This window comes from Ambystoma mexicanum, chromosome 3q (assembly GCF_040938575.1).
Source record: "Ambystoma mexicanum isolate Mex_15411 chromosome 3q, UKY_AmexF1_1, whole genome shotgun sequence".
In the NCBI taxonomy this organism is placed as follows: Eukaryota; Metazoa; Chordata; class Amphibia; order Caudata; family Ambystomatidae; genus Ambystoma; species Ambystoma mexicanum.
In genome coordinates, this window is record NC_090926.1 from 982,659,684 (window position 1) to 982,678,109 (window position 18,426).

Here is an 18,426-nt window from a genome sequence, read left to right on the forward strand (position 1 = left end):
GAACAATCATGCCTCGGGCAATCACCCTTTTCGAGCAAGGGGCGGCCGAAGAGGCCGCAGAAACATCCCCCAAGGTCAAATGACACACAATATGCCGATGCAGAACGCCCCGGGACAAGGGATGATGCACCGGGACTTTCAGACCCGGAATCGAGCATACAGGTGGTAAATGAAACAATGCCAATTTTTAATTTATCCTCCCGTATATTAACATCTGCGGAAACATCAATTCTTAAATGTGGTCTATCTTTTGTTCCGACTCAAAATCCAAGTGCAATGTCTATCATAAGTGAAGTAAAAGGTTTTTTGCGTAAATTAAGGCTAAAGCTTTTCTTTTCGAATAATGTGACCTCTAGGGAATCCAACATCTCAGGCTTCTCTAAACCTTCCACCTTTACCCCCAACTCTAATGATTTGCCTCCAGAGGTCTTGATCTTTGAAAAATTAGTTCTCAAAGAAATAGAGAAAGTTATTGGCCATCCAAGAAATCGACAAGGACCCAATCTGACGCTTTCTGAGTTCGAGGCTATCGAGAGATTAGCCTCGGACCAATCAATAGTTATTAAGGCTGCAGATAAGGGTGGTGGGATAGTTGTTTGGGATGCTGATCGTTATGATCAAGAAGCTCTGAGACTTCTACACATCCCTGGGCACTATTCCAAATTGGTGAAAGATCCATCAGAAATGATTAAGCTAAAGGTACTCAAACTCACTGAAGAAGGAAACCAATCGGGTTTCCTTTCCACTAAAGAGGCTGAATTTATCAACCTGTCGGAAGATCGCATACCTCTATTTTACATTATGCCTAAAATACATAAAGATACTGAGAACCCCCCAGGACGACCTATAGTCTCGGGCTGTGGTTCACTACTGGAACCCCTTTCGAAATACATTGATTTCTTTATTAAACCACTGGCGATGGCCACGCCCACATTTCTTCTTGACTCGAGAGACGTCATCAACCTCGTTGAAACAAAAGCATTTGATCCCAGTACTCAAATTCTAGTAACGCTTGATATTGAAGCGCTTTATACAAATATCCCTCAGGATAGAGCGGTGGAGAGCCTGCGCATAATGCTAGACCGGCGCATACAACCACATTTGGTTCCCACAGAATTCCTATGTAAAGCAGCAGAGTTAGTCCTTAAGAACAGTTTTTTTAAATTCAAGGAGGAATTCTTTTTGCAATGTAAAGGGACAGCGATGGGGTGCACTTTTGCACCAAATCTTGCCATTATTTTCATGGCACTCTTGGAGGAAGAAAAAATCCTGTCAGCATTTAACCCATTTAGGGGCCAAATCAAGGTGTACCGTCGATACATCGACGATATACTTATGATTTGGGAAGGCTCATCAACATCATTGACTTTATTTGTTCAATGGCTTAATGCGGTAGACTTAGATATTCATTTCACTTTTGAATATTCAGTATCTAGAATTCCTTTCTTGGATTTGTCTATTTTTTTCAAAGAAGGGTATCTCTGCACAGAATTACATAGAAAACCCACAGAGAGAAATACTACGTTGAAATATGAGAGCCAACATCCAGCTAGTTTACTTTGTAACTTACCATATGGGATGTTCTTACGGCTACGCCGTAACTGCACAGATATCGCAGATTTTGTCAAACATGCAGCAATTTTGGAAAAAAGACTATTGGAACGGGGATATCCAAAAAAACTTATAAAAAAAATCTAAAAAGAGAGCTCGATATACCAACAGAGACCTCTTATTGACACCCAAGCGAGACATTGAAAAGAAAGATGAATTAGTATGTGTCTCAACTTTTTGTCAACACAGTAATGCTATTAGAGGGATCATCTTAAAAAACTGGCGAATTCTTAATACATCAGGAACATCTATACCCAGACCTCTATTTGCTTTCAAAAAAAGTAAAAATTTGAAGCAAAAGATTACTCGTGCCAGTAGAACTTTTCCTAAAGTGCATACAATCCGCGATACCAATTCTAACCCAGTGGTGGGACACTATCCCTGCACTTCATGTGTTGCTTGTAAGTTTTCCAAAAAAAACTACGTCATTTGTTTCACAGATCAGAAAGTGGACCCTTCGTACCTTTACCACTTGTAAAAGTAAGAATGTCATTTATGCCATTCGTTGCCCATGCCAGTTGTTTTATGTAGGCAAAACAACCAGAGAAGTGAGTACCCGTATTAACGAACATCGTTCAAAGATCAGAACTCGAAACCTCAATGCCCCAATGGTAATCCATTTTGTCGAGATGGGCCATACGGCTGATCAGATGGAATGGTTTTGCATAGAAAAAGTATATGCACAAAACCAACCCCAACTATTAAAAAATTTAGATTACAAGGAACAAATGTGGATATTTAATCTAAAAACATTAACATTGGGCCTTAATACCATGGAACCATGGAATTCGAGTAACTAAATACTACCTGTCATAACATTTTATATATGTCGGGTAGTACACTGGTATACTGCCTAATCACGTGCGTTTTTCATCTGAGAGGGTACGGCCATTTAGAACGTAGGCCAGTTCAGTTTGTGGTCACGTGGTTAATTACGTGATCACATGATGTTTTTCACGCATATATCAATACCCTTGAAACGGTGATACTGTGTTGCACGCCACTTCCAATCGGACCCAGCTGGGATACGGGTGACTAGCTACTGTGAGAACTGGCGAGTTCTTTCGCTTAAGGTAAACATTCTGTCGTGTGGGGGCCTTTCGAATCACGGCGGTTTTTCAAATCGCTTCTTGCCTTTATTGTTTAGAGAAGGGAGCCCTACATCCTTGGCTTTCCGTTAAACCCCATCCGAGTCAAGCAATCTGGAGTCGGAAATATTGAGCAATTTTCAAATGCAACAACCCCCCCCCCCCTACCTTTTTGAAATTCTCTAAATAGCAAGCTTTTCAGTAAGCCGTATTTGTTTAGTCACAATTGTGGTATTAATTCATCAATTTATTTTCAATTGGAAGTAATTCACTTTGGGTGTAGCCAATAATATAATTGTAAGAACGATCGGTCTCTCACATACTCAAACTCTTGTGTTGTGTTTAGGCCCATATAACATCAGGTGCAGCCAACCCTGGATTCGGGGAGTCACCTCCAAATTTATGACCGCTGGTTGAACGAGCGTTTGGACATTCTCGAGAAGAACGTTGGCGTACACACACTTCGCTATCTGCAGGAACCTCTACGGAGAAGCTATTGTTTAATATAAGTGAACACAGCGTACAATTTAAGGAAGAGACGCACAGCCTTCCATTGCATGAATGAAGGTTAGTTAATATTCTTTAGTTTTATCTTAAGTATGGGACTCTCGTGTCCTGTCCGTGGGCCGCTGTAGTGGAGGATCGACATATTGACCTTGTGATATTTATGTGTACATTTGTAGCATTGATTCTGTCTATGGCCTGGCTCTTATCTGCCTCTCGGAGACACCAATACAAGAGGGTAGCACTACTTTCTGCCAGACACCTCAGGTCCATCCTGGAACTTTTCCCGGGTTGGTAGCAGGCTCTTGTATATTATTACCTATTGTTCCGCTATAGATATTTTTATTATGGATGTTATATGTTTTTTGTCCAAGTACAAGGGCTTCACACATTGATATGTATTATCTGTGATTTTCTTTCTTTCTTGATGTTAGAATATATTTTTGTTACTCCTGATGAAGACGTCACTACACTAAAGTATATACGTCGAAACCGGTCGAGTTTGGACTAAGATGAGGTCGTGGTCAGAAAACTCTGGGACCCATCTTAATTGCCTAGGCCACTGATGTCATCTGCTGTGGCCCGTCAAATTGATTTCATGTTCTTTCTATAAATCTTTCAGATAAATTAATTATGATGAATTTTCTTATAGATTTTATGTCGTATATTGATTGGTGTTTAGTATGAATGGTTTGTCTAAATGGATGGATGAGGTTGTATGCTTGGATGATTGAATAAGATGATTTTTATTATATAGATGTGTCTTTTTTAATAAAAGTTGTTTCCTGCTATGTAAATTGTTATTACAAGTGCAGATTTAATCATGATTTGTTTGATATATTAAATTAGTATCAGGTTTAATAAAATCCTTGATACCTTTATTTTTGAATTGTTTCCTTTGGATGTCTTTCCGCTATCTAAATCTTAATTAATACTCCAATCCAAAGCGTGGGGTTTCCTGTGTCTTTCAGAGAATACATATTTCCAGCCCTTGGCTGTACAGGTTATATATATACTTTTTAACACTGTAATGTTTTTTCCTATCTAGGATAATTTAACTTTTTTCACATTTATTGCACTGGGTGTGTCAATTTGGTGTACTCCGGACTGGTGGTATTTTCCAGGCCATGGCAGAAACAGATACCATCTCCTTCACGGAGGCACAAATAACAGAACTTATTCAAGGTCCATCATTTTTTGAAAATTTACAATTACCAACATCAAATCAAGGCGCCACGGGAGATGCTCTTCTGAATTTAAAGAAGAAGCAATTCCGCACAGAAATGCACGGTCATACACTTAAGGAATATTTGAGATCTAGTATTATTCCACAAGGCCTGCAGGTTAAAATTATCCCATGTCTTTTCCTGGATGACAACGATTATAAAGTGGCTTTTAGTCAAGTTGCTACCAAATGTAGCCGTGATTTGTTAGTATTAACCATAACCACGGCCCAAAGAGTCAGTGGGAAGATACAAGAAACGCTGTCGGAACAAGAAAAATCTTTTTTGACCAACACTTTGATTGTGGAATCTAAACAAAAGCTTGAACAGATAGAAAAATCTTTTCAGGAATTTAAGAAGCTTACTATTGAAAAAAAGACCAATAAACTTAAAAAGGACATTTCATTATTTAAGAAAGAATTGGTGTATCCCTATCTAGCGGAAGATTTTAACCCTCAGACGGTTTGGAAAACTAACACTAATTGGAATATGGGACCCAATAATACAAATAAAAAAAGATGGGTGACATTTTCAGACACTTCCTCTAGTAATTCAGGTAATGAGGAATTGAACAATCATGCCTCGGGCAATCACCCTTTTCGAGCAAGGGGCGGCCGAAGAGGCCGCAGAAACATCCCCCAAGGTCAAATGACACACAATATGCCGATGCAGAACGCCCCGGGACAAGGGATGATGCACCGGGACTTTCAGACCCGGAATCGAGCATACAGGTGGTAAATGAAACAATGCCAATTTTTAATTTATCCTCCCGTATATTAACATCTGCGGAAACATCAATTCTTAAATGTGGTCTATCTTTTGTTCCGACTCAAAATCCAAGTGCAATGTCTATCATAAGTGAAGTAAAAGGTTTTTTGCGTAAATTAAGGCTAAAGCTTTTCTTTTCGAATAATGTGACCTCTAGGGAATCCAACATCTCAGGCTTCTCTAAACCTTCCACCTTTACCCCCAACTCTAATGATTTGCCTCCAGAGGTCTTGATCTTTGAAAAATTAGTTCTCAAAGAAATAGAGAAAGTTATTGGCCATCCAAGAAATCGACAAGGACCCAATCTGACGCTTTCTGAGTTCGAGGCTATCGAGAGATTAGCCTCGGACCAATCAATAGTTATTAAGGCTGCAGATAAGGGTGGTGGGATAGTTGTTTGGGATGCTGATCGTTATGATCAAGAAGCTCTGAGACTTCTACACATCCCTGGGCACTATTCCAAATTGGTGAAAGATCCATCAGAAATGATTAAGCTAAAGGTACTCAAACTCACTGAAGAAGGAAACCAATCGGGTTTCCTTTCCACTAAAGAGGCTGAATTTATCAACCTGTCGGAAGATCGCATACCTCTATTTTACATTATGCCTAAAATACATAAAGATACTGAGAACCCCCCAGGACGACCTATAGTCTCGGGCTGTGGTTCACTACTGGAACCCCTTTCGAAATACATTGATTTCTTTATTAAACCACTGGCGATGGCCACGCCCACATTTCTTCTTGACTCGAGAGACGTCATCAACCTCGTTGAAACAAAAGCATTTGATCCCAGTACTCAAATTCTAGTAACGCTTGATATTGAAGCGCTTTATACAAATATCCCTCAGGATAGAGCGGTGGAGAGCCTGCGCATAATGCTAGACCGGCGCATACAACCACATTTGGTTCCCACAGAATTCCTATGTAAAGCAGCAGAGTTAGTCCTTAAGAACAGTTTTTTTAAATTCAAGGAGGAATTCTTTTTGCAATGTAAAGGGACAGCGATGGGGTGCACTTTTGCACCAAATCTTGCCATTATTTTCATGGCACTCTTGGAGGAAGAAAAAATCCTGTCAGCATTTAACCCATTTAGGGGCCAAATCAAGGTGTTCCGTCGATACATCGACGATATACTTATGATTTGGGAAGGCTCATCAACATCATTGACTTTATTTGTTCAATGGCTTAATGCGGTAGACTTAGATATTCATTTCACTTTTGAATATTCAGTATCTAGAATTCCTTTCTTGGATTTGTCTATTTTTTTCAAAGAAGGGTATCTCTGCACAGAATTACATAGAAAACCCACAGAGAGAAATACTACGTTGAAATATGAGAGCCAACATCCAGCTAGTTTACTTTGTAACTTACCATATGGGATGTTCTTACGGCTACGCCGTAACTGCACAGATATCGCAGATTTTGTCAAACATGCAGCAATTTTGGAAAAAAGACTATTGGAACGGGGATATCCAAAGAAACTTATAAAAAAATCTAAAAAGAGAGCTCGATATACCAACAGAGACCTCTTATTGACACCCAAGCGAGACATTGAAAAGAAAGATGAATTAGTATGTGTCTCAACTTTTTGTCAACACAGTAATGCTATTAGAGGGATCATCTTAAAAAACTGGCGAATTCTTAATACATCAGGAACATCTATACCCAGACCTCTATTTGCTTTCAAAAAAAGTAAAAATTTGAAGCAAAAGATTACTCGTGCCAGTAGAACTTTTCCTAAAGTGCATACAATCCGCGATACCAATTCTAACCCAGTGGTGGGACACTATCCCTGCACTTCATGTGTTGCTTGTAAGTTTTCCAAAAAAACTACGTCATTTGTTTCACAGATCAGAAAGTGGACCCTTCGTACCTTTACCACTTGTAAAAGTAAGAATGTCATTTATGCCATTCGTTGCCCATGCCAGTTGTTTTATGTAGGCAAAACAACCAGAGAAGTGAGTACCCGTATTAACGAACATCGTTCAAAGATCAGAACTCGAAACCTCAATGCCCCAATGGTAATCCATTTTGTCGAGATGGGCCATACGGCTGATCAGATGGAATGGTTTTGCATAGAAAAAGTATATGCACAAAACCAACCCCAACTATTAAAAAATTTAGATTACAAGGAACAAATGTGGATATTTAATCTAAAAACATTAACATTGGGCCTTAATACCATGGAACCATGGAATTCGAGTAACTAAATACTACCTGTCATAACATTTTATATATGTCGGGTAGTACACTGGTATACTGCCTAATCACGTGCGTTTTTCATCTGAGAGGGTACGGCCATTTAGAACGTAGGCCAGTTCAGTTTGTGGTCACGTGGTTAATTACGTGATCACATGATGTTTTTCACGCATATATCAATACCCTTGAAACGGTGATACTGTGTTGCACGCCACTTCCAATCGGACCCAGCTGGGATATGGGTGACTAGCTACTGTGAGAACTGGCGAGTTCTTTCGCTTAAGGTAAACATTCTGTCGTGTGGGGGCCTTTCGAATCACGGCGGTTTTTCAAATCGCTTCTTGCCTTTATTGTTTAGAGAAGGGAGCCCTACATCCTTGGCTTTCCGTTAAACCCCATCCGAGTCAAGCAATCTGGAGTCGGAAATATTGAGCAATTTTCAAATGCAACAACCCCCCCCCCCCTACCTTTTTGAAATTCTCTAAATAGCAAGCTTTTCAGTAAGCCGTATTTGTTTAGTCACAATTGTGGTATTAATTCATCAATTTATTTTCAATTGGAAGTAATTCACTTTGGGTGTAGCCAATAATATAATTGTAAGAACAATCGGTCTCTCACATACTCAAACTCTTGTGTTGTGTTTAGGCCCATATAACATCAGGTGCAGCCAACCCTGGATTCGGGGAGTCACCTCCAAATTTATGACCGCTGGTTGAACGAGCGTTTGGACATTCTCGAGAAGAACGTTGTCGTCCACACACTTCGCTATCTGCAGGAACCTCTACGGAGAAGCTATTGTTTAATATAAGTGAACACAGCGTACAATTTAAGGAAGAGACGCACAGCCTTCCATTGCATGAATGAAGGTTAGTTAATATTCTTTAGTTTTATCTTAAGTATGTGACTCTTGTGTCCTGTCCGTGGGCCGCTGTAGTGGAGGATCGACATATTGACCTTGTGATATTTATGTGTACATTTGTAGCATTGATTCTGTCTATGGCCTGGCTCTTATCTGCCTCTCGGAGACACCAATACAAGAGGGTAGCACTACTTTCTGCCAGACACCTCAGGTCCATCCTGGAACTTTTCCCGGGTTGGTAGCAGGCTCTTGTATATTATTACCTATTGTTCCGCTATAGATATTTTTATTATGGATGTTATATGTTTTTTGTCCAAGTACAAGGGCTTCACACATTGATATGTATTATCTGTGATTTTCTTTCTTTCTTGATGTTAGAATATATTTTTGTTACTCCTGATGAAGACGTCACTACACTAAAGTATATACGTCGAAACCGGTCGAGTTTGGACTAAGATGAGGTCGTGGTCAGAAAACTCTGGGACCCATCTTAATTGCCTAGGCCACTGATGTCATCTGCTGTGGCCCGTCAAATTGATTTCATGTTCTTTCTATAAATCTTTCAGATAAATTAATTATGATGAATTTTCTTATAGATTTTATGTCGTATATTGATTGGTGTTTAGTATGAATGGTTTGTCTAAATGGATGGATGAGGTTGTATGCTTGGATGATTGAATAAGATGATTTTTATTATATAGATGTGTCTTTTTTAATAAAAGTTGTTTCCTGCTATGTAAATTGTTATTACAAGTGCAGATTTAATCATGATTTGTTTGATATATTAAATTAGTATCAGGTTTAATAAAATCCTTGATACCTTTATTTTTGAATTGTTTCCTTTGGATGTCTTTCCGCTATCTAAATCTTAATTAATACTCCAATCCAAAGCGTGGGGTTTCCTGTGTCTTTCAGAGAATACATATTTCCAGCCCTTGGCTGTACAGGTTATATATATACTTTTTAACACTGTCATGTTTTTTCCTATCTAGGATAATTTAACTTTTTTCACATTTATTGCACTGGGTGTGTCAATTTGGTGTACTCCGGACTGGTGGTATTTTCCAGGCCATGGCAGAAACAGATACCATCTCCTTCACGGAGGCACAAATAACAGAACTTATTCAAGGTCCATCATTTTTTGAAAATTTACAATTACCAACATCAAATCAAGGCGCCACGGGAGATGCTCTTCTGAATTTAAAGAAGAAGCAATTCCGCACAGAAATGCACGGTCATACACTTAAGGAATATTTGAGATCTAGTATTATTCCACAAGGCCTGCAGGTTAAAATTATCCCATGTCTTTTCCTGGATGACAACGATTATAAAGTGGCTTTTAGTCAAGTTGCTACCAAATGTAGCCGTGATTTGTTAGTATTAACCATAACCACGGCCCAAAGAGTCAGTGGGAAGATACAAGAAACGCTGTCGGAACAAGAAAAATCTTTTTTGACCAACACTTTGATTGTGGAATCTAAACAAAAGCTTGAACAGATAGAAAAATCTTTTCAGGAATTTAAGAAGCTTACTATTGAAAAAAAGACCAATAAACTTAAAAAGGACATTTCATTATTTAAGAAAGAATTGGTGTATCCCTATCTAGCGGAAGATTTTAACCCTCAGACGGTTTGGAAAACTAACACTAATTGGAATATGGGACCCAATAATACAAATAAAAAAAGATGGGTGACATTTTCAGACACTTCCTCTAGTAATTCAGGTAATGAGGAATTGAACAATCATGCCTCGGGCAATCACCCTTTTCGAGCAAGGGGCGGCCGAAGAGGCCGCAGAAACATCCCCCAAGGTCAAATGACACACAATATGCCGATGCAGAACGCCCCGGGACAAGGGATGATGCACCGGGACTTTCAGACCCGGAATCGAGCATACAGGTGGTAAATGAAACAATGCCAATTTTTAATTTATCCTCCCGTATATTAACATCTGCGGATACATCAATTCTTAAATGTGGTCTATCTTTTGTTCCGACTCAAAATCCAAGTGCAATGTCTATCATAAGTGAAGTAAAAGGTTTTTTGCGTAAATTAAGGCTAAAGCTTTTCTTTTCGAATAATGTGACCTCTAGGGAATCCAACATCTCAGGCTTCTCTAAACCTTCCACCTTTACCCCCAACTCTAATGATTTGCCTCCAGAGGTCTTGATCTTTGAAAAATTAGTTCTCAAAGAAATAGAGAAAGTTATTGGCCATCCAAGAAATGGACAAGGACCCAATCTGACGCTTTCTGAGTTCGAGGCTATCGAGAGATTAGCCTCGGACCAATCAATAGTTATTAAGGCTGCAGATAAGGGTGGTGGGATAGTTGTTTGGGATGCTGATCGTTATGATCAAGAAGCTCTGAGACTTCTACACATCCCTGGGCACTATTCCAAATTGGTGAAAGATCCATCAGAAATGATTAAGCTAAAGGTACTCAAACTCACTGAAGAAGGAAACCAATCGGGTTTCCTTTCCACTAAAGAGGCTGAATTTATCAACCTGTCGGAAGATCGCATCCCTCTATTTTACATTATGCCTAAAATACATAAAGATACTGAGAACCCCCCAGGACGACCTATAGTCTCGGGCTGTGGTTCACTACTGGAACCCCTTTCGAAATACATTGATTTCTTTATTAAACCACTGGCGATGGCCACGCCCACATTTCTTCTTGACTCGAGAGACGTCATCAACCTCGTTGAAACAAAAGCATTTGATCCCAGTACTCAAATTCTAGTAACGCTTGATATTGAAGCGCTTTATACAAATATCCCTCAGGATAGAGCGGTGGAGAGCCTGCGCATAATGCTAGACCGGCGCATACAACCACATTTGGTTCCCACAGAATTCCTATGTAAAGCAGCAGAGTTAGTCCTTAAGAACAGTTTTTTTAAATTCAAGGAGGAATTCTTTTTGCAATGTAAAGGGACAGCGATGGGGTGCACTTTTGCACCAAATCTTGCCATTATTTTCATGGCACTCTTGGAGGAAGAAAAAATCCTGTCAGCATTTAACCCATTTAGGGGCCAAATCAAGGTGTACCGTCGATACATCGACGATATACTTATGATTTGGGAAGGCTCATCAACATCATTGACTTTATTTGTTCAATGGCTTAATGCGGTAGACTTAGATATTCATTTCACTTTTGAATATTCAGTATCTAGAATTCCTTTCTTGGATTTGTCTATTTTTTTCAAAGAAGGGTATCTCTGCACAGAATTACATAGAAAACCCACAGAGAGAAATACTACGTTGAAATATGAGAGCCAACATCCAGCTAGTTTACTTTGTAACTTACCATATGGGATGTTCTTACGGCTACGCCGTAACTGCACAGATATCGCAGATTTTGTCAAACATGCAGCAATTTTGGAAAAAAGACTATTGGAACGGGGATATCCAAAGAAACTTATAAAAAAATCTAAAAAGAGAGCTCGATATACCAACAGAGACCTCTTATTGACACCCAAGCGAGACATTGAAAAGAAAGATGAATTAGTATGTGTCTCAACTTTTTGTCAACACAGTAATGCTATTAGAGGGATCATCTTAAAAAACTGGCGAATTCTTAATACATCAGGAACATCTATACCCAGACCTCTATTTGCTTTCAAAAAAAGTAAAAATTTGAAGCAAAAGATTACTCGTGCCAGTAGAACTTTTCCTAAAGTGCATACAATCCGCGATACCAATTCTAACCCAGTGGTGGGACACTATCCCTGCACTTCATGTGTTGCTTGTAAGTTTTCCAAAAAAACTACGTCATTTGTTTCACAGATCAGAAAGTGGACCCTTCGTACCTTTACCACTTGTAAAAGTAAGAATGTCATTTATGCCATTCGTTGCCCATGCCAGTTGTTTTATGTAGGCAAAACAACCAGAGAAGTGAGTACCCGTATTAACGAACATCGTTCAAAGATCAGAACTCGAAACCTCAATGCCCCAATGGTAATCCATTTTGTCGAGATGGGCCATACGGCTGATCAGATGGAATGGTTTTGCATAGAAAAAGTATATGCACAAAACCAACCCCAACTATTAAAAAATTTAGATTACAAGGAACAAATGTGGATATTTAATCTAAAAACATTAACATTGGGCCTTAATACCATGGAACCATGGAATTCGAGTAACTAAATACTACCTGTCATAACATTTTATATATGTCGGGTAGTACACTGGTATACTGCCTAATCATGTGCGTTTTTCATCTGAGAGGGTACGGCCATTTAGAACGTAGGCCAGTTCAGTTTGTGGTCACGTGGTTAATTACGTGATCACATGATGTTTTTCACGCATATATCAATACCCTTGAAACGGTGATACTGTGTTGCACGCCACTTCCAATCGGACCCAGCTGGGATATGGGTGACTAGCTACTGTGAGAACTGGCGAGTTCTTTCGCTTAAGGTAAACATTCTGTCGTGTGGGGGCCTTTCGAATCACGGCGGTTTTTCAAATCGCTTCTTGCCTTTATTGTTTAGAGAAGGGAGCCCTACATCCTTGGCTTTCCGTTAAACCCCATCCGAGTCAAGCAATCTGGAGTCGGAAATATTGAGCAATTTTCAAATGCAACAACCCCCCCCCCCCTACCTTTTTGAAATTCTCTAAATAGCAAGCTTTTCAGTAAGCCGTATTTGTTTAGTCACAATTGTGGTATTAATTCATCAATTTATTTTCAATTGGAAGTAATTCACTTTGGGTGTAGCCAATAATATAATTGTAAGAACAATCGGTCTCTCACATACTCAAACTCTTGTGTTGTGTTTAGGCCCATATAACATCAGGTGCAGCCAACCCTGGATTCGGGGAGTCACCTCCAAATTTATGACCGCTGGTTGAACGAGCGTTTGGACATTCTCGAGAAGAACGTTGGCGTCCACACACTTCGCTATCTGCAGGAACCTCTACGGAGAAGCTATTGTTTAATATAAGTGAACACAGCGTACAATTTAAGGAAGAGACGCACAGCCTTCCATTGCATGAATGAAGGTTAGTTAATATTCTTTAGTTTTATCTTAAGTATGTGACTCTCGTGTCCTGTCCGTGGGCCGCTGTAGTGGAGGATCGACATATTGACCTTGTGATATTTATGTGTACCGTTGTAGCATTGATTCTGTCTATGGCCTGGCTCTTATCTGCCTCTCGGAGACACCAATACAAGAGGGTAGCACTACTTTCTGCCAGACACCTCAGGTCCATCCTGGAACTTTTCCCGGGTTGGTAGCAGGCTCTTGTATATTATTACCTATTGTTCCGCTATAGATATTTTTATTATGGATGTTATATGTTTTTTGTCCAAGTACAAGGGCTTCACACATTGATATGTATTATCTGTGATTTTCTTTCTTTCTTGATGTTAGAATATATTTTTGTTACTCCTGATGAAGACGTCACTACACTAAAGTATATACGTCGAAACCGGTCGAGTTTGGACTAAGATGAGGTCGTGGTCAGAAAACTCTGGGACCCATCTTAATTGCCTAGGCCACTGATGTCATCTGCTGTGGCCCGTCAAATTGATTTCATGTTCTTTCTATAAATCTTTCAGATAAATTAATTATGATGAATTTTCTTATAGATTTTATGTCGTAGATTGATTGGTGTTTAGTATGAATGGTTTGTCTAAATGGATGGATGAGGTTGTATGCTTGGATGATTGAATAAGATGATTTTTATTATATAGATGTGTCTTTTTTAATAAAAGTTGTTTCCTGCTATGTAAATTGTTATTACAAGTGCAGATTTAATCATGATTTGTTTGATATATTAAATTAGTATCAGGTTTAATAAAATCCTTGATACCTTTATTTTTGAATTGTTTCCTTTGGATGTCTTTCCGCTATCTAAATCTTAATTAATACTCCAATCCAAAGCGTGGGGTTTCCTGTGTCTTTCAGAGAATACATTGTGTTGTATACAAGCCATCTTTCATAAACATAGACATATGTAACATATGTCTTTGTTTATAACATATGTCTATGTTTATAAAAGGTATATGCACATACATATATAAATGCTTACATTTGCATGCCTTACTATGGTTTGTGTACTTCAAGATGGCTTGAAAATTACATTAACCATAGTAAGGTACACACACAAATATTTAGCATTTATATATGTGTGTGGATACCGATGGATTGTCTACTTTCCAAGCCATATTTGTTAAACATTTCCATCTTTATAAACAATGGTTTGAAAAGTGCCCAATTCAAGCCATCTTTCATAAACCTCGAAATATGTCGAGGAGTCCCCAGGTTCGCTGAGGGTTAAAGACGCCTCGGCGACCTGGGGAAACAAAGGGACAGTAACGTCCTCTGGTGGCGCCTCGTGTGAGTGCTCATCAGAGGAAGTTACAGTGACGGACAGAAGTGCCAGCCAGTCACAGCGTCGTTGTGGCTGGCTGGCAGTTCTGTCCGTTTGCCTGACCTAATGGCAGGCGCATCTCCCGTTGCGGCTGCGGCCAGGGCCCCGGCTCAACCCCACTTTTAGGAGGAAGGCCCAGGCTCACTTAAAGCGCTGGGTATGACTCAATGAAAACAAATAAATCCCCCTAGACTCCACCCTGATAGTACGAGACCCCCGGCTGCAGTGGAGTCAATCGGACTCGGACATTCTGTGACTTGTTTTACCATTAGGGCAGGACACACATCAAAATTGAAAGCTTCATGAAGTAAGAGGTGGCGAGGGAGGGAGAGAGTCCCTAGGGACGTAGGCCTCCTTTCAAATAACAAGAGCCGACCATGACAAGGCCACTGGTGTTGTATGTAGTGGCACCGCTAAAGGGTTGCCACGACCACCCTTATAAAAACACTGCACCAGCCCCCACTCCCTGCCTCTTATGACTGCAACTTTGTGTGCCACCCGAAGATACCTAATCAGGCCATCCCTACGAAAAATGTCTGGGGACGCCACTGGTTATATGGAGCGCATGGAGACTGCCCCTCGGTGGTAGCAGTGCACAGTATAAATCAACATGATATAACATAACATAACATCTAGTCATTCAAGTTTTCTATACTTCAGGCAGCCGTCGCACATTGCCAGCCCACCCTGGGTGCAACACTGTCCCTTTGTTGTTGGTTCCCACTCAGTTTTCAGGGTCTGCCTTGAACACCTACTGATCACATGACATCACTGTGATTATATAGCTCACTTAGTGACATCATCAAACGGACAATTTACAATAATTGTTGCCACAATCAGGTCGCTTAGACATGGGTCCTGTAAACAAAATTTCTCAACCAGAATGTTAATTTCACATCCAGCTGCTGATGCCTTTGTCATTGAAGACTCAAGAAATAGAGAGCAGCGCATGTAGCCTGTTATGTTATGTCTTGTTCTGGTATGTAAAATGCTGACTGTTTATAGTAAGTGTTGTCTTGGTACACTCAGTGCTGACACTAAGGCCTCCATTCAAAGCTCCCCCCCCTAAATGCTCTAGGTCTCTCAATCGAGGTCTTCTTACGGCCAATGTCCCCACAATCTGACCTTTTGTGGGCTGGCAAAACCAACTGACGATAAAGAAAGAAAATGTCACTCTGGAGAGCTTCCCTATGAGTGTCCTCCTCAATCTCTCCAGATCCCAGATCTAAGGATCACCAGTGTTTCTTAATGACTCCTTGTGGGAACAACCCGAGCCATTCTTGATCCTGTCTTTTGAGACCGTTTACACACCAGAATCCTCAGAGATATGCCCCATATTTCCAAACACGAACATCTCTCTTTAACTTCCTGCTTGCCCAATCTTACTGCTTTTTCTGATTCCATGGGCCTCATTACGAGATTGGAGGCAGCCATGCCCTTAATAAGGCATGGCTGCCTCCAAACTCGGGTCCGGGTCCGTGGTTCCTGATGGGGAAATACAGGGCCATTCCGGCCTTGGAGGGCCCGGTATTTCCCCATTCAGGGAACCCGGACCATTGCCATTCCCATTTGAGCCCCAATAGGGCTCAATGGGAATGGGAAACATGCTAACAACGGGCCCGTTAATGACGGGCCCTTTGTTAGCATGCTGGTCCCCTCGTGGGACCCGCAAAGGACGTCTGGTCTGACCAGACGTCCAGAGCGGGTCCCGCGAGGGGACCTCGTAATGAGGCGGCAATGAGGCGCCGGCACCGTTAACCTTGTGTGGTACAATTAGAGGCAGAGTCAGGGTTGGCAAGTAAAAGGCTCAGCTAAGAAATTTACAAACACAGTACTGTAAAACAGTACACTGTAACAAATGTTTTAGTTCAGCAGCACAGTAAACTAATCATGGTCAGCACGCAAAATTGACTCACCTTTTTCAAGAAGGAAGGACATTCTGAGAAATTAAATGGTGTGTTTTGGCAGCATACAAATCCATCTTTAAAAAATGATTTACTTGTACTAATATGGTAACTGCACATTTTACACGATTCGTTTTTAGGGATCATTTTCAGTATACATTATAGACATAATAAGAACGGTACACTTGCCTTAATTGGCATTATCAAAACCTAGAATTATAGTATAATAACAGTATAGAGGTAATTTTCTGATGTAAAATGGTATTGTTCCAAGATGGACAATCTGTTATACTCCCATTCTATCCTTCCAAAATATCCCTATGATAAACGGAAAAAGTGCACTAGCACCAATGATGATGCTTGGCTGCTTTGCACAGAATAAAAGAGCTGTTTGGGAAAATATGAATGACCACAGAGTTCTTTATACATGACAAATATATCTGTAATAAAAGAGTAGTATGTTTGACATTTTAAGTACATAATACACTTTGGACTTGGTGCATATTTTATTTTTCCAAAACTAAAAAGAAGCAAACTGAGCCCCACCACAGAAAAGAGCAGGGAATAGAAAAAAGAAAAACAAGAAATGTTCCTATTTGAATAATGATGCAATACAACTTCTGCTGTCTACTTTAAAAATATATGAAATCCTTCATCATTTCACTTCAATCACCGTATTGTGTTCATTAATAATTAAAAAGATAGAACAAAGGGGTGAAAAAAGAAAAAAATGTTAAGGTTAAAAATTGGCACGCATGAATAGTACGATTTTAAATATATTTGAACAATAATGTATGCAAACAACAAATAAAAACCACAATAAGCTTAAGAAAGAATAGACAAAATGCCTTAAACATTTTAAAAAGTATAAATAATGTGTATGCCGAAAAGTAACATGTTATGAAAGACAACCATTTAAAAAATGTATCATCATATAAGGAGAGAACTACTTACGAACGTTTTACATTGCTGGTGTGCCCGATGACATTTTGCATTTCGGCGTAACATCAATTATAATATCTTCATAAGGACTGAGAATCCATACAAAATGAATTTCCCTGCTACATTTGAAGTCACTTGATTATGTTCCTCTTAATCTCGCATCTTAAAATCGTAGCTAGCTTTAATAACCGTACTCCCCAGCCCCAGCGTGTATCGCAATACTTATCTACATTCAGTGTGACCTGCATGCGCGTCAAGAGGGCAGAACACATGAAGAGTGTTATACCATGTGTTATAAGTGGAACCTAACAAATCAACGATATATGGAATACATATGGTCCCAGACAAATGTGATGATTCGGTTTGGTGATATACTCTGAAAAATGTAGAATACATAAACTGTTCACTGAAGTGATTTGTTGTGTCAGGAAATACATATTGCATGGATTCTTACTTCTGAGGAAGGAATTACATGTGAAAATGTACTATTCATACATGTTATTTTTGTTACGTTTGAGTTTTTCCCCTTTTTCCCTGCTTTGTTTATCTGTTTTGGGTAATTCAGGAGCAAAAAAAGGTAATTTAGATGGAATTATGAAGATTCTCATACATTTAAAAGCAAACAGAAAAACTATTTGCATAGTTATTCCACTGGGAACATTTGATTTGTTTTACATTTCTGTTTTCACCATATGCACCCTAACCGTAAAGTGGGTGTTGTGTTGCGTGAACCATCCAGGAAGGAGAAAAGAAGCAGCCACGAGGTGTGGAACCAATGAACATGTAAGAAAGGTTTATTTACCTCCAGCGAGACTCCTGACATCCACGAAGCTGCGCTCCAGCTAATTGCTGTCGCCGACCCCCATACGGCACATCACCCAGGAGCATTCAAAGGATTCTCACTAGCGACCCACATGGGGAACGGTGACCACAGCGTACGCGAGGCCGCAATAC

The 18,426-nt window shown here is 39.8% G+C and overlaps 3 long non-coding RNA genes across 3 annotated transcripts; all 3 read left to right on the plus strand.

Moving 5' to 3' along the window:
- Window positions 1-3,155: 3,155 nt before the first annotated feature.
- On the plus strand, window positions 3,156-4,084 carry LOC138581936 (uncharacterized). Its single transcript, XR_011304888.1, has 2 exons — window positions 3,156-3,266; window positions 3,638-4,084. It is a non-coding gene; the product is annotated as an uncharacterized lncRNA (long non-coding RNA).
- Window positions 4,085-8,143: 4,059 nt separating this feature from the next.
- On the plus strand, window positions 8,144-9,077 carry LOC138581937 (uncharacterized). Its single transcript, XR_011304889.1, has 2 exons — window positions 8,144-8,259; window positions 8,631-9,077. It is a non-coding gene; the product is annotated as an uncharacterized lncRNA (long non-coding RNA).
- A 3,577-nt stretch (window positions 9,078-12,654) lies between these two features.
- On the plus strand, window positions 12,655-14,070 carry LOC138581938 (uncharacterized). Its single transcript, XR_011304890.1, has 2 exons — window positions 12,655-13,252; window positions 13,624-14,070. It is a non-coding gene; the product is annotated as an uncharacterized lncRNA (long non-coding RNA).
- Window positions 14,071-18,426: the final 4,356 nt, after the last annotated feature.